At 28.6% G+C, this 16430-nt stretch overlaps 3 pseudogenes; 2 read left to right on the top strand and 1 right to left on the bottom strand.

Moving 5' to 3' along the window:
- Positions 1-1591: 1591 nt before the first annotated feature.
- Positions 1592-2860, top strand: LOC149061351 (E3 SUMO-protein ligase ZBED1-like; annotated as a pseudogene).
- Positions 2861-8542: 5682 nt separating this feature from the next.
- On the top strand, positions 8543-9838 carry LOC107168650 (uncharacterized; annotated as a pseudogene).
- Positions 9839-10753: 915 nt separating this feature from the next.
- On the bottom strand, positions 10754-13439 carry LOC149061350 (uncharacterized; annotated as a pseudogene).
- Positions 13440-16430: the final 2991 nt, after the last annotated feature.

Here is a 16430-nt window from a genome sequence, read left to right as displayed (position 1 = left end):
CCGCGAAGACCTAGAAGTCGTGATGATTTGACGATAAGACATAACTTATTACAACACATGTATGTATATACTTTATGATTTCTCTCATTTAAGTGTCAATGAAATATTTATAATTTTTATATTTTGTCAGTTAAGCTGGACTCACACGTGTCAGTCAAAAAGTTCAGTATGACTGAATCATCAAAATTGATTATCAGTTATATATAAACTATTTCTATTTTGCGATATTTCTAATGATCAGTATCGCGTCATGAAAGGCAACTGAAACGTGTGAACTTGATACAATCAATTTGAATTCATTCTATTTATCTAAATATTTTATAATTTCAGTACTTATTCAAATTATAATATTACGTTAATCCGAAATAAATGTACCCGAATAATTTTTGGATCAATACAGACAACATGAGTGTTTATGGAATATAAGTAGTGACAATTATAAAAACCGAGAAACGCGAGAAAAAGCTTACGAAAGTATGCGCTCAGCTTTGAATTTACCTAGACTGTCAGTTGATGACATCAAAACCAAAATAAAAAAGTTCGTACGAACTATAAAAGTGAGCTCAAAAAAATTTTTAAATCGGAAAGAAGTGGAGCTGGATTGACAGATGTTTATGTACCTTGTCTATTTTGGTTTAAAAAAGCTGATGAATACTAAAGAGGCGTTAGTGTGGCAAAAAAAAAGTATTTCGAATTTAGTAAGTTATAATTAAAGTACAATTTTGGTATACTGAAGTTAAAACCCGTGTTATTACTTATTATAGTTTTATTTTGTTGTTCCTACCGATAACGAAAACTATAATCTGTTATAATTACATTTTTACATCTGAACTATTTATTACTTAATAAGTGTTATTCTAGATTTCGATCATCATCAGAATTACAAATTAAAGCATTTTATGAAGCGATCGTTAGAATGATAGCTGAGGACTTGCAACCTCAATTGTAGAAAATGAAGGCTTTAGAAATATGGTTAAACTATTGGACTCTAGGTAAATATAAATGAATTAAATATTTTGTATTTCAATTGTAATACAATTAAAGAAACATTTCATAAGTAAAAGATTAAATAGTTAGTAAAAACCATGAAGTAGATATGTACATACATTTTTTTTATTTAACTTATTTACTAAACATTATACATAATATACATAAACAGTCAAAAAATACAAAAAATAATTTTAATAAATAAAACAACAAAACAAATATAAAAATATTACAACTTATTTCAGGTATCAAATTCCTAGCAGAAGGGCACTTGGTCGAACTATAATACCTAGTATATATTCAAATGTCCGAAATAAAGTTCAAACTTTTTTAAATAATACCAGTTTTATAGCTCTTATTACTGATATTTGGACATCCATTAATACCTACTGATTCTTTTATAACTATAACAGCACATTTTTTCCCAAAAAGACAAAGCCAACTGAAAATAGTTGTCCTTTGTACAAAAAAACTACATCACAGTCATACAGGAGTTCATTTTGCAGAAATAATGACCAGTGAGTTAAATAATTGGGGAATTTCAAATAAAGTAACAGCAATTGTCTCTGATAGTGGGGCTAATATCAAGTCGGCTATAAGATTAATGAACATACAACACATTCCCTGTACTGATCATAAACTTAATCTTGTAGTTCAACAAGCCTTATATCTCAACGAAGACGATTCAGTTGGAGATGAATCAAATGAACTCCATGATTCGGGGAAAATTAAATTAATTTTAAAGAAATGCCGTGTTATTGTAGGTTTTTTAAACGAAGTGAAGTGGGGAATAGAATTTTGGGGGAAAAACAAAGGCAACTAGGATTCACACACCTCTTGAAACTCAAACAAGATGTTCGTACATGATGGAACAGCACACTAATAATGTTGGAAAGATTAGTGAAATTAAAAGAGCCCCTCACAGTAACAATGATATCGGTTAAAGAGGCTCCTTCAAACCTTACACCTGAAGAATGGGTCATTATTGAAGATATAGTACCCCTATTGCGACCATTTAACAGTTTTAACAATAGAGTTGTCTGCTGAAAAATATCCTACTATATCAAAAGTTGTACCATTATTACGAGGTAATTAATATTTTACTTTAAAAGTTAGATTAAATTTATACCGTATTCATTATTTTAAACCTACTTAGGATTTCAAACTTCATTAAATTCTAAAATTCCAAAAACATCTCTTGGAAGATTTATAAAATCAAATTTAACGTTGCAAGTAAATAGGCGTTTTGAAGGGATTGAAAAACAATCCTTAACTCCATACTTTTCTCGTGCCACTCTTTAGGACCCAAAATGCAAAAACGCTGACTTTGCAGTTGAGGAAAATGCTTCTGATGAAGAGAAAAATATTGTATTGGAAATAGCAAGTTTGACGAACAATACATTAGATACTGGTAAATATTTAATTGATATTTAAATACTTAATAAATATAAGTGACCAATGACCATTACTGTTCTATTAAATCTTTCATTTACATCATACTTAATTTAATTTTAGAACGTGAAGTTCCTACTGAACAAATTGAGGAGGACTCTGAAAATCTTTGGAACTTTTTACAGAGTAGAGTTAGTAACGTGCAGGGTCAAACAACATCAACTAGCAGTGCTATGAGTTTGATGAGACAATATTTAAACATTTTAAACATGCCTTATCAAAATTTGAACTGCAATATGGCCGAATGAAGGCTTAGCCATAAATCTGTATTGCATCCTTTGAGCGAAATTGCATTAAAATACACCATAATTTCAGCGACATCTGTTCCTTCAGAAGAATATTCTCTAAAACAGGACAAATAATGAGTGCTAGAAGAAATAGACTATTGCCAGATAATTTAGAAACTAATTTTTTTACATAAAAATATGTAGTTTTTAATTTTTTTTTTAACTTTTAAAAATATTACTATCCATAAAATCTAAGTTATAATTTAATAAAATATTTTAAATTGATATATTTTTTGTAGTATTATTTTAAGATTTCCAACTGGTTTAGAGACACATTAACTGAATGTACTCTGGAGATACCTAGGCATTATAATTCAATTCAAAGAAACTTCATATTTTGTTAAATAACAAAATATTTTATGAAATCATACTTTGTTTTTCAGGAAAATTAACAAAACAAGATAATAAAATAACAAAATATTAACTTAAAAATATACAAAACAAAATTACTATATTACATTATAAGTTATAACACAATTTCATAAATAGAACAAAATAATAAATTAATAGTAAATAAACAAAATTATTATATTATAGAAATGTTTTTGGTTTATTAATTACCCTACCACTTTTTTTTTTAGTCTCAGTATTATTTCTCACCATCCACATTAATTGACTTAGGCCAACCAAATTTACAATATTCTAGGACTTTTCCTAGCCCCTTCTCATTTTGTGTTTTTAATATGAACTCTTGTTCTTTTGACTTTTTATACTTTAATTCAATATCACTCACAGTATGAATTACATCATTTAGACTTTCTTCACCGGTATTACTTCTTCTCATATAATTTTTACTGAGAAGGTCAGCAACATACATAAAACGACCTGGTAAAATGTTGTAACTCTATCTAATATATTAAAAGCTTAAGTCTAAGTCTTTTTAAACGATGATTAGGAAATTTATGAATATCTTTTTCATAATAGTAACATGAGGAGTCTGTATACACTTTTATTTATTGACCATATAATGAATGAAATTTGAACAAGCAAATTAAATTTCCAACATTTTCTTCTCAACCTCAGCATATGCAACCTCTGTCTCACTTAAACATCTTGATGTGAAATGTATAGGATTTCATCTGAGATAAGCAACAACCTATTGCCTTTTTCAGAAGAATCACATTGAATTTCTAATCCAGATTTGCCACTATATTATCACAATAATTGTATATGAACATTAAAAAAGAAACAATACAAATTATTACAATAAATTAATTGACAACAATATATTTATAAAAATATTTATCGATATTTTCTGATCCGATATAACGGTGTATCGATATTTTGCCATCCCTACAGGTTAGGTTATGGGCGTGTATCTATACGAATAAAAATATCGATATAACGTCCTTACAAAACACCGATTATTCGAATAATTATTCGATAGTTTTTGATTATTCAGTCATGCATAATATTATTCGATAGTTTTGATTATTCAGTCATGCATAATAATATTCGATAGTCTGTATATATAATCAAATAATAATCGATAGTACAAATTATTCATTACCGTCCATCGCTAAGCCAAAGCACGCTGACCGACGCGCCGTAGTCGTCTGTAGTCGCCATCTGCATAAAAATCCGCTTGGAGCGCGGAGCAGGGTGATCCGCGACACAACGGCATTGGGCATATCAGTGATTTTTTTATCATACAATCAATATACAAAATTACGAAAGTGATTTGATTCTTGATGGTAATACCACAGAATAAGACAATCAGAATGGACACTGATTATAAAATATACAGGAAACATAGGATAATAACCAAATCAATGACGCCATGTTTTTGGAGGACAAAATAGTGTGACCTTTAATGGGGAAAAAAAACAATGTTGCATCATTATAATATGGTAGTTTTATTTGAAAACTCAAATTTTGTCATTCATTAAATAGCAAATTTTGCTTAAAAAATAAAAATAGTAGGTATAAAACAAATTACAGAAACTCAATATTATCTGTAAATAGTATATTTTACAGTTTTGTACCAAAAAAAAATAAAAAATAAAAATAAAAATAAAATAAAAATAGATTTAATAAGTAAATACATTTAAACATTATCATTAATCAGTAGGAATAACACATCATACAAATAAAAATACTTGGTTGTAAGATAAATTATTGAGTCTAAATTAAAAAATTATAGTGAGAAAGAATATCTAGTTTCCTGTGCTTTCTAGGAGCTGATAGTAAATCTCTATTAATTTTTTTGATAGCATGAAAAATCCTTAAGCATAGGTAAAGGTTTTTAAGAAAATCAACTTTGAAATTAGAACAAGGATGAGTAAATAGAACATTATCTATTACATTTTTTAATTTCATTCCTACATTGTTTTCTATGGCCAGTGTGGGAAGATTTGTTATAAATAAATTATCAAGTTCATTAATATAATTAAAAAACGCATCTGATGGTACATTTAAGTTACCGAAGTTTGTCGGTTGATCATTTTGGTACGCTTTCAAATGGGTGAATAGAAATGATTCATCTAAGTAGTCTTGGCTTTTGGAAAAACTTAAACAAGTTTCACAGGTATGCTTGTCAAGACATTTTTTTAGTAAATAACCACAAACATAAGCAAGAGCATTTCTTGGTGTTAAATATAATTCCCTATAGTCTGTAGTTCCAATTTTTAAAGAATTATAGTTGATTGGTGACTTTTCAGGAAACAGTACTGACGAATTATTTAATGGAGAAGTAGTTTCTCCGATGTTAGTAAGAATTTCATCCAAATCTTCTAAACAGTTGGACCCTTCAGAATGCTTGAAGAAGTTGAGAAAAAATATCTTTTTGAATGCCCAAAGAAATTGAATTGGCGTTGGATTAATATTATTCCCATTTTGATTTCTGAAATTACCAAAAAGGTTCTCAAGACAATCTTGACAGAGTCTGTATGAGCATAATGCATACGGCGGTGTTTGAACATATTCCTAAAGTTGTAAAAGTGAATTAATTGTGATTTGCCACCCATTCAAGAATTTCGTGCGTAGAGTAACATCTATTTGTATAGTTTCTCCATCTATGATCTTTGTCTCAATAACTTGCATATTTTTAAAAATGTTCAACAATATCTTCAATAAATGTTTTTTTTTGTTTGGGAGTGTTCTTAAATAGACGGGTAAAATCTTTACTACCGGCTTTTGCCTTAGAATTCAATAGATCAAATAGTTTATCTATGTCATCTATGAAATTGACAGTAGTATTTGCAGTAGAAGGCAAGGTACCATTTATAATGCAATTACGCATACTTGCGGCCACTGTTGCACTGAAAACATTAGCAACATAACAGACTTTCATTTTTTGAAAAGGTCCAGGATAAATATGAGCAACAGTTAACTTGGGTGCACAGCGGTTTAGACCTTGGTCAGCCTTAAAAAAATCGTCGAGGTATTTTTTTTGTCCGTTAGGTCATTTAGGTCATTAGACAATTGTAGTTATACTTGTAAAAATTGTTTCTTGTTGATTTTAACAAGTGTGGAGGGTCAAATACATAGTATATTTTTTTCCCATTCACAAAGAAAAAAGGACGCTCCTTTGAGACATGCATTTTATTAGCAAAACTATAAAAATGTGGTCCTTGATCGGTAGTGAAAACTCTAATATTAACACAAATACTCTGGAGTTTAGAGATGACAGCAAAAAATTGTGTTCTGTAATGTAATTCCAGTACAACTATTATTTATGAAATAGTATGCAACCGGTTGCTTCCATTTATAGTTAAGACTTCTAATCATAAAACATAGCACATGTTTTGCGGGTTCATATGATTTTTGATCATATGAATTATTAAATCCAATTATACAATCTTTGGATAAATTATAAAAAAGATTAGTTTTTATGGACATTTCATTAACACAAAGAATGCTGTCCTTTGCATCATCTTTAAAATTTTTCATCTTTAGTTCTATAGAATTGAATATAATGTCGTTTAACCCGGGCATAATATCTAGTTTTTCTGTGATTCTTCGTAGAGTTCTTGGACTAGGCAATTGCAAAATATTTTTTAAGAACCTATATGCCACGGGCCCATAGAAATGAATAGTAAGAGCTAATTGTTTTAATTGGTTAGTGTAACGAAAGCCTTGAGGCTGTCTAGAAGCCATTCTACAATAACTTTTAACAATCATTGAAATATTAGACGGTAAATGTATATCACATACTTCATAAAAATGTTCTTTGGATGTCATTACTTGTGAAAATTTGTTGGACATTAAACTGAAATTTTTCTCCAATGTTCTATACTTTTTCTCAAGTTCATTCACCTTACTTTTCAACAGACGTTTTCTAGGTGTGTAGACAGAGAGCAGCTGGGTGGTTTGAGTAGTAGATGTTGACATAGAAATTGTAGAACAAACAGAAGTTGAACTAGTGATTGATGATTCTATACCCTAAAAATAAATCAAATTACTAAATATATAAAAGAGAATGGTAAGATTATTTAAGGTAAAAAGTGAAAATATGTATTAACAATTATCATTAAAAACCCCTAAATAAAATAAAAATCTAACATTAAAAATTAACCTTGCCATTACATTTGCACATAAAGTATACTTACTATCTAGATGATTTTCTGAAACATTTGATTTAGAAGGTGTGCTCGAATATCTTGGTTCTGAAATATAAGTAGCATCTTCAATGGACACTTCAACTTCATTATCTAAGGGCAACTCAAATCCTGCTTCAGTATTATCTAAAGATAAAGCACAATTTAACAAGTTGATGAAATATGATAAATTACCATCAAACATTTTAAATTAACTTACCAAACTCTGTAGGTATAGCAGTTGGTAATAACCTTGTCTTTTCAGGATTACTGAATGAACTAGCAGCAAAATGTTTGCTACATATCCGATAATTTTTATAAATATAATCTTCTGAATGACCACAAAGATTAAATAATTATACAACTGAAATTGTAAAACATTTAATAATAATAAAATCAAAATAATTAACTTTGACTTGACATCTCAATTCCAAAAAAATATTGGGTACACTTACCGCGATATATCATTTGGGAACCTATGCAATATACAGTCCTTTTGTTTAGTCTTCCTTTTGGAGTTAACACAATTTTTAACAATACACACAAGCACCATTCTTTAAAGTTATTGAATATTATAGAAAAAATCAAATTTGAAATTAGGTATGTTCGTAGTTTCGTACTAGGAATCAAATGATCACAAAAATCAAAATTTTCAAAGATTGAAAACACGTTGTAATCGCATAACAAAACAATGATAGTGTCTTAGACTCTTGATTACAGCAGTGATAACAATTTGTCCTCCAAAAAAATGGCGACTGAGTGCCCAGGGGCTGGTATTACGAAAGAATAAACGTTCCCCTTTGTAGGTCACTATATTGATTCTTCTAATAGATTAAACAATTTAACAAAGCAATAATTATCAGAGCAATGTTTTGCAATAATATTGCCGCTTAATTTTAAAATTCCTTAGAAGAGTACTAAGACATTATCTTCGGTTCTCAGAAAATGAAGTTACTGAAAGTTAAATGCCATTGCTGGAATTCCTGTCATTACCTAATCCCCATTCTACTATTCCATAGGTACTTTAATAAAATATAGCACTTCCTACTTCATAGTATTAGAATTGTACATTTTTTTGTTTTCAATTGTAATTAGTGATTTATAACTGCAAAGTATATTTATTTACATAAATTATATTTTCTTGTTGCCACAATTACGGTAAAAAAATGTTGTGTAGCTGGTTGCATGCAACAATGAATGTTGTTGGCCTTAGTTTTATCAAATATGTTTCATTTCAATAAAAAATATGTATTATTTAAATTATTATTATGTTCCTATATGAAATTATTTAGAGTTGCGTTTCACGATATTACACGGTCAAAAAAATAGATGAGTGTTTTAGGGATAAATGAAACCAGGAATAAAAAAAACTTTGTTTGTGAAAAACATTTTTAAAGTTGTGATTCTGATCGTAATGGGATTGACGTTAATGTAAAAAAAAATCGAAATTATCTGCAGTGCCCAGTTTGTTTTACCAATAGTAAACAATTTATTTAAAATTAAAAATTTATAAATATTAATTGTATACATAGGTGATTAAAATAGTAAATAAACAATATTAGCATAGAAATAATGAACATAAATATATGGTATTATCATTTGATTTTGAGGTAATGAATTCATAAATAAATCTATCAAATTTTTAGTTGGCTCTTTACTATAGTTGAGTTGAAATAATTTGTTTAGGATACTAAAATGAATAACGATGATATTAGTAATGAAAATTTACCATTGAACGGAAATGAGATGAATGAAAATATTTATAATGAAAATTCACCAATTAAAATAAAAGCATTACACTCCGAAATTTTCGGAAAATAATATACATATAAAAAAAAAATGCAACATAAAAATGCAGTAAAATGCAATTTATATTTTGAGTAATACAAATTTTAGAAAAACAATCTCAAAATATTTGAAAATATGCTAACTAAAATTTTATTTTTGAACATATTAGGTTGTGATTTAAATTATTTATATCTGATTCATCAACTTTTTAATGTATTCAGTAAAACATGTAAATGTATAAACTTCTGGGCTCTAATAATTACAATAATATATAAGAAAATAAAAATGTAATAATATACACATTATGTATACTTATTATAATATACACATAATAATATTATGTTTAAAAGTTTTTGACTAGCAATCATGAAATATTATGTGTTTGTTGCATTAAAAGACAGAATAACCAAAGAATATCATTTAAAAAAACTAACAGAAATAGAAGAAGATGAAAGTTATCTACCTTTATCTTGTCCTTGTGATAATAATGAAAATCTCAAGTCAAATATACAATTTATGAGTATGTTTGAGATAAATAATATATTATAGGTTTAATTATTTGTTTTTAATCAATTTATAGTACCGCTGGGTGAATGTAACAAGTTTTCTACATTAACTCCAAAAGTACTAGCAAGACGTGCTTTTATTTTTGACCATTCTTATATATCAATTCTTTCAAGGTTAATTAAACACAAAAACAAAAACACAACAAATATGAAAATTAGAAAAATTAGGTTCAAAGAAATTGGTTCAAAGGTGCAAACGTCAAATAAAATTAAGTTATAATTGACTTATATGAAAAATAAATATGGTTTTAAATAAAAATTATCATCCTATCTTTAACATATATTCCCAACGGCAATTTCAGAGTTGTTTAACAGGTATAGGAATGGCGGGAAAAATATTTTTCGCCAGAATTAAGACCTTTTGCTCTAACTTTGAATTTTCACTCACCCAAAGCTTACAATTTTGTTAGAGACGAATTTGAAAATGAAGGACTTCACGCTGGTAATAAGTTGAGGAGAAGACACTTGGAATAGGAACAAGCATCAATGAAGGTTAAGATAAAGTGTTACAGATGCTATTGATTTTTTTTGATACCTTAATATTAAGGGATTTGAAGGCAGCAAGGTAACTACTAAGTTTATCGAACAATTGATACATGGTTTGATATTCATAATTCCAGAAATTTGCATGGTTGTGGTTATAAAAGCCCTTTAAGATCTACAAACATTGACCAAAGAACAAAAGAATTAGATACAATAACAAATTATATATTAAATCATGGGGATCAGGCAAAGGGCTAATGGTTGAACATTTAAAAAAGATAAGCTTTATATTTAAAAATATATTATGCTTCTATAATTCATAACTATGTTGATTATTAAAAAAAAATATTTACAGAAGTAACAAATTAGATTTTATTCTGACTAATTAATGAAAAAAAAATAATGTATAGAAAATATTATTAAGTAACTAACATACACTTTTTTTCAACTATAGGTATTCTAATTTCATCATTAAGCATCTTAGATACATACAAGAAAGTAATTGATCAAGATTATAACTAATTTAAGTATCTACTTACTTATAAAATTTCCCAGAACCATATAGAGCTATTTTTAAATATTATAAGAGCTCGAGGTGGTTCATGTGAGAACCAAACACCCAGAAATTTCAGTGCTGCATATCTCGTTCAAATCATGCATTTGATTTGTTTTTACATGGTGTGACTGCACCATATTGTATTTTACATACGAGTCGTCCTGGAATTAAAACGTCTCGGTTTGCGTAACCTCGGCAGGTATCATTTAATGAGATTATTATATTATTATATTATTATATAATTATATTATATATTATTATTATTATCCTCCTAAAATATGGGTTTTAGATTTTTTGTCTTCGTCACATGTAATAAATAAAAAATCTTTAATAGTGACATATAACCATTCGTTTTTATATCTTAGCTTATGGAACACTGTTGTTGCCATTTCCACGTGTCTAACTTCACAACTTTCTGATACCTCTTGCGGTTCCTGCATTAGGAGTATTTCGCACATAAGTCTCATACTCCTAGAACGTAAAGGGTGCGTTTCTGGGCATACTAAAAATTCATGAACAGACTTATAATTGGTGGGATTAAAATTGTCATACGTCGAGTAGAGCTCCTATGATTTTATTACAGCTAGAAAATCATGTTTAGGTTTAATATACATATATTTTTTTTATATTCTCTTACATATGCTGGAACTGGTATTAATTTATACAAACTAAGTTCATGTTGATATACTAGTGGAATATTTAAATTAAAAACAATCTTAATATTATTAAAATATACAGTTGAATCTAAAAGTTTTACTAAATCGTAAACATTACTATATTGAACCTCAAATGGCATATTGGTCCCACTAGATAACACTTGTTTAGTTGTTTAATGTCTCTAAATTTTTCTAGTACCTAAATCCTTCGTACTCATTAAATTCGGATGTATTTGTCCAATCTCGCGCTCTGTAGTATTTCAACTAGCGTATTTACCCTCATCTTTGTATTCACATGACCTGATTAATTATTGTAAACTGTTTATTAGTTTCTATTCGAGGAAATATTGGGTTAGTTAAGTTTACCAGTGACATCACTGATTTTTATAATTTTATTATGTGCCCCTCATTTACTTCGTGTTTTATGTCTAATATTCTCATATTTTCCTTCAAGATGTCCATTTGGTCTACCTTGGTTTAGCTATTTATAGAAAAATCAAATTTCTTTATACATTTCCAATTACATAACCCGTAGAGCACTTGTGCTGCTTGGGTGGCATATTTTATTACTCCCCGACGAACTTTTATTTCGACAGAATCTAATAAAAGTTCTTTTCGCTTAATTAGTTTTTAATTAGTAAGGAATGATTTAGTAATGGTTGACAACTAAGTATTATGTCACTATATTTATACTATTCAATACAGATGGTCTCGATTTTATCTAGGCGGTCTTAAATAAGGTCCCATTCTAAATAGAATATATCAGAATATTCGTTACAAATACTCATGATGTTCTGTTTTTCCTCATTATTCAAATGTCCGGTTTTAATTGTATCGTTAAACAATTTAACTCGACCCGGGTGACTATTCAGATAAACATTATTCTCATTAATAACCAAATATATTCTCCGTATACACGGTTCCCATTTTAAATGACTAGTTGTTAATTCATCAATAATAAACGGTTGTTCTGAAATGTTAATTACGTTACCGACAATTTTATTGTTTAGAACTGGGCTTAAACAATTTGCAATTATTCCTTTTTCATTTAATGTTTGTTTTTTAATTGCTTTTACATTTAAATTGATTATTTCATCGGTTTTTACCTGCAACACGCATTTACTACGTGCCGGTATTGTAATAAGTTCAACTTTGTTTTCTTCACCTGGTTCGGGAATGATTAAAACCCCCTTGTCCCAGTCTGTTATTGCTTTATTGCTTTTTGCAAATGCAATGCCTGAATGCCTGATATACCCGCTTTTGGTATTAGAAAATTATCGTGTACTATATCGAATTTTATATTATAACTTTTATCTTTTATAAATACTTCTACGCACATAGACCTATAGTAAGAATAGTGGCAGCACGTATACCTTTTATATGCCGTTTTTCCATCGCATTCGCTACTAAATGTTCTTTTAAAACTGATAATTTAGTAATATTCATATACAGTCCGATATCGAGTTTTTATACAATATTTTGTTCTAAAGTTCTACATTCATTTGCGTAATGACCTATGCGGTCACATCGGAAACATTTAATGCAAAAATGCAAGCATTTCTTAAACCTTTTTCAAAATCAGTAACAATTTTATTTGGTTTGAATTCACTACCAAATTCATTAAATAGTTCATTTATTGTATAAAAACATTGTTTATAAATTCATTCCTTTTTATCTTTAAATAAAGAAAATATTAAAGGAACATAACGACCGATAAAATAACCATATAATGTTAAGAATTGGTAAAAAAATTTAACACAGAAATCAAATGTTCCATCAAGATAAACAATTTCGGCCTGACAAAAAGCTCTTAAATTTGATTTTCATGAAAATATTATTTAATTATCTATTACATTATTTGTTAATACAAAATGTTTGTCTTGGATTGTTTTTATATTAAGTTGCTCAATAGCTGCGAGGACAAAGTTCAAATTTGTCGGTAAAGGGGGTAAAATATTTCGGCGTGCATTGAATGCGTTTCTTTTAACATATTTTAAATCAGTTATTTCTCATTTACTAGTTGACTGGTCATTCAAACATTGAATTAAAACTTTACTTGGTTTATCTTGAAGATTATCAGTTGCTTTTCTTTTTACTGATGCAGACAGCCGTTGACGCTGTATCATTTGTTCACTGCAAGTTTCGTGTTTATGATCTTCATTACCTACTTGATGATATTATAATTGGAGGTTCTAATATTTTTATAAAAGCTGGACATTTCTTAACACAACAACGCGACTTCTTTTCGTCGGTTTAAATCAATGTACGTTCAAAATAATATTTATGCATTTTATACAAAATTAATGTACCACCGCGTTCACTGGTAATAAATTGAATTTCTGACATATATATACTTATTAATTGATAAATAAATACGTTATGTTAAGGTGGGTTTACATGTTCGGTTAAACTGCGCAAACGGACTGCATGAACTCAAGTTTGCGCAAACTAACTGTATGTGTAAATGAAAATCGTATGACTGTACGTCTGTACAGTTCAAAATTTTGGACTGAGCGAGTTCAGGCGATGCCTGAAAAAAAAAACTGTGCAGTCATAGTAGTTGCACATTTATCTTATACATGTAAACGGATAACTGTGCGTTGAACCTTTTTTTTTGTGGTAATCACGGCGCTGCGAAGCGGAACTTTGCACTTTGGGTCATCCTTCCCTTCGCATCCGTATCATTTGTTATTTCGTAAATACAAAAACACATATTATACAATTAACAGAGGGTTCTATCCCTCTAAATTTCACCTTCGGTCTACATTTTTAAAAGAAACTTAACTAAGTAGTTGTTTAATCTTAATTGCGTTGTGTGGTTCTTTCCTCTTCTTCCTTGGTCGACAGTATTTTTCGAACAAAGGTTTCCACGGCATCCCATTTTACTCTGTTCTCCAACATATAATTTTCTATTGTGTCAGGTTCTATGGTCTATTCTAACGAGTCGTAGTGAATCTGAGGAATGTTCGTTTGATACATCAATAGTAGAAGACAATACCTCAACACCAGAAGATGGTACAGTATCAGATTGTGAACAACAACTAAATAAAGCAGTATTCCAAAGACCGAAAAAACCTAAAACTCAGTTTAAAAAAGCAAGCGAACAAGTAGCTGAGCCAATGATAGAATTTTTAAAGTCAAGGACTAAGCAAGTTAACACTGAAGATTTATCAGAACTTTTTTTTAAGAAGTTCAAAAAATTTATCACCAAAACTACATCCAATTTTTACTGCCATTAAATGTTTCCGTACTGTGGTTATACAAGGTAATGGAAGAATATATTGCTCTCTGAGATACTTGTAACCACTGGGAGACCTATATTTAATATTTATATACATTTATATTTTATATTATAAGTTATGATCATAAAAAAAAAATAATTTACCTCATTTGAAATAAAAGACATAACAGAATCCAATTATCACTGTATCGTCGATTTTTAACATTTGTATATTTTTCTGCTGAGAATATTTCTTTAATTATACACTTTGACCTTTTGTTATTCCTGATCTTTGTAATAGCTCATCTAATATCTCGTCAGTAATATCATTATTTTTTTTTTTCACAACATTGAGAATATTTTGCAATTTCATTATTTTCAAGTTGGCTCTTGAACATTTTTTCTTTATCACTGCTTTAGGCTTTTGAATCTTTTGTACGGCACGCTTTTTGTTAGGGGAGAAGTAAGGTCGATTTAACATTCCTTTTAACTGTCTAGATTGTTTTCTACGAAATGTGTAAAGCAACCTCTTACACCACAGACATACATTTCTAAAAAAAATATTGTCCACTAATTATAATTACTTTGATTATTTTCTTAAATATTATTAATACTGATTTCTTACTATTCATCATTTTCTAATAACATAGTACAGTTAACATGCCGCAACTGTCCATTTGAACTGACAAATTGTGGCCCAAAAGACGTTTTTATATCAGGAGATAATGAAGAACAAAATATAACCCCTTGACAAGTTCTTTTAGCATCAAGTTTTGATAGAAGTAACTCTATGTCTTCAATTAACCACATGTTATTAATATTGAGACCAAATTCTGAATCGTTAATATGTTTACCAACAGCATGTATAACAGTATTAGAATCTAATAAAAATGGATAGAAAACCATTAATAAATTGGTAATGTTTATAGTACCTGCCTAATTAATTACTACAATAAATTTTGTCTACATATAATGATAATCACCAAATATCATTGAAATTGTATTTAAGTATTCAAACATTATAGTAATGATAATTTTGTATTTATTGTTTATTTTCTGTCCTTTTATACTAACCATTAGTTATGACTAATTGTTTTTCTCTGTATCTATGTAATCACTCCTCAATGGACTTAATTTATGAAATACAATAACAAAATTATTTTTGACCGATTCCAATGTTTTGAACCAATTTGGTGGAATTGTTACACTGTTTAATTCCATTAAAACTACTTGAAATAATGAATTAGCTTCAGTGGTCTAAATAGATGAAATTAACTATAATAGTAGGTAATGATTTTAATATTTTAAATTATATTATACTACTAATTAGATCTTTTTAAGTAATATTTAATAATAGAAAATTACTTTTCTTCTTTTTAACGCTGGAGATGTTATTACAGTAGTTTCCAATAGAAGGCTCATCAATTATGGAAAAATAAATAAAAACATTTCTTGATTAACTCTAAAAAAGCTATGCGGACACTTGTGGTATTTAGCACCTGAAATTGCAGAATTGGCGTTCTTGGCACGGGTTAAACTTAACCAATCGACTTGACATTTTGTGTACCTAATTTGTACATATATTTAGGGGGTAAGACTGAAAAAACTCCAATATCGTAAAATAAGGGCCACCTTACTGTACACGAAATTTATTTGAATGGGTAATAAAATTTAAATACTGCAATTGCTTTAATTGATTATGTGTATGCTCGATATTTAAGCTATAAATCAGTAACTGACTATAATGAAGCTATGTAATAATTAGGGTACAGAGGAAAAACCGGAAAAGTCCTTTTTTTTCCAAAATGGTTATTTTGATATCAAATTAAATGTATTGACGTATTATATATTTCTATCATTCAAGAAGTTGAATCTGGAAAAAAGCAGATTAGTCGTG

This window comes from Diuraphis noxia, unplaced genomic scaffold (assembly GCF_037042655.1).
Source record: "Diuraphis noxia isolate RWA-SAM2 unplaced genomic scaffold, SU_Dnox_SAM2 contig0001, whole genome shotgun sequence".
Classification (NCBI taxonomy): Eukaryota; Metazoa; Arthropoda; class Insecta; order Hemiptera; family Aphididae; genus Diuraphis; species Diuraphis noxia.
Note: the sequence above shows the minus strand (reverse complement) of the source record. Positions and strands in the feature narration are given on the sequence as shown.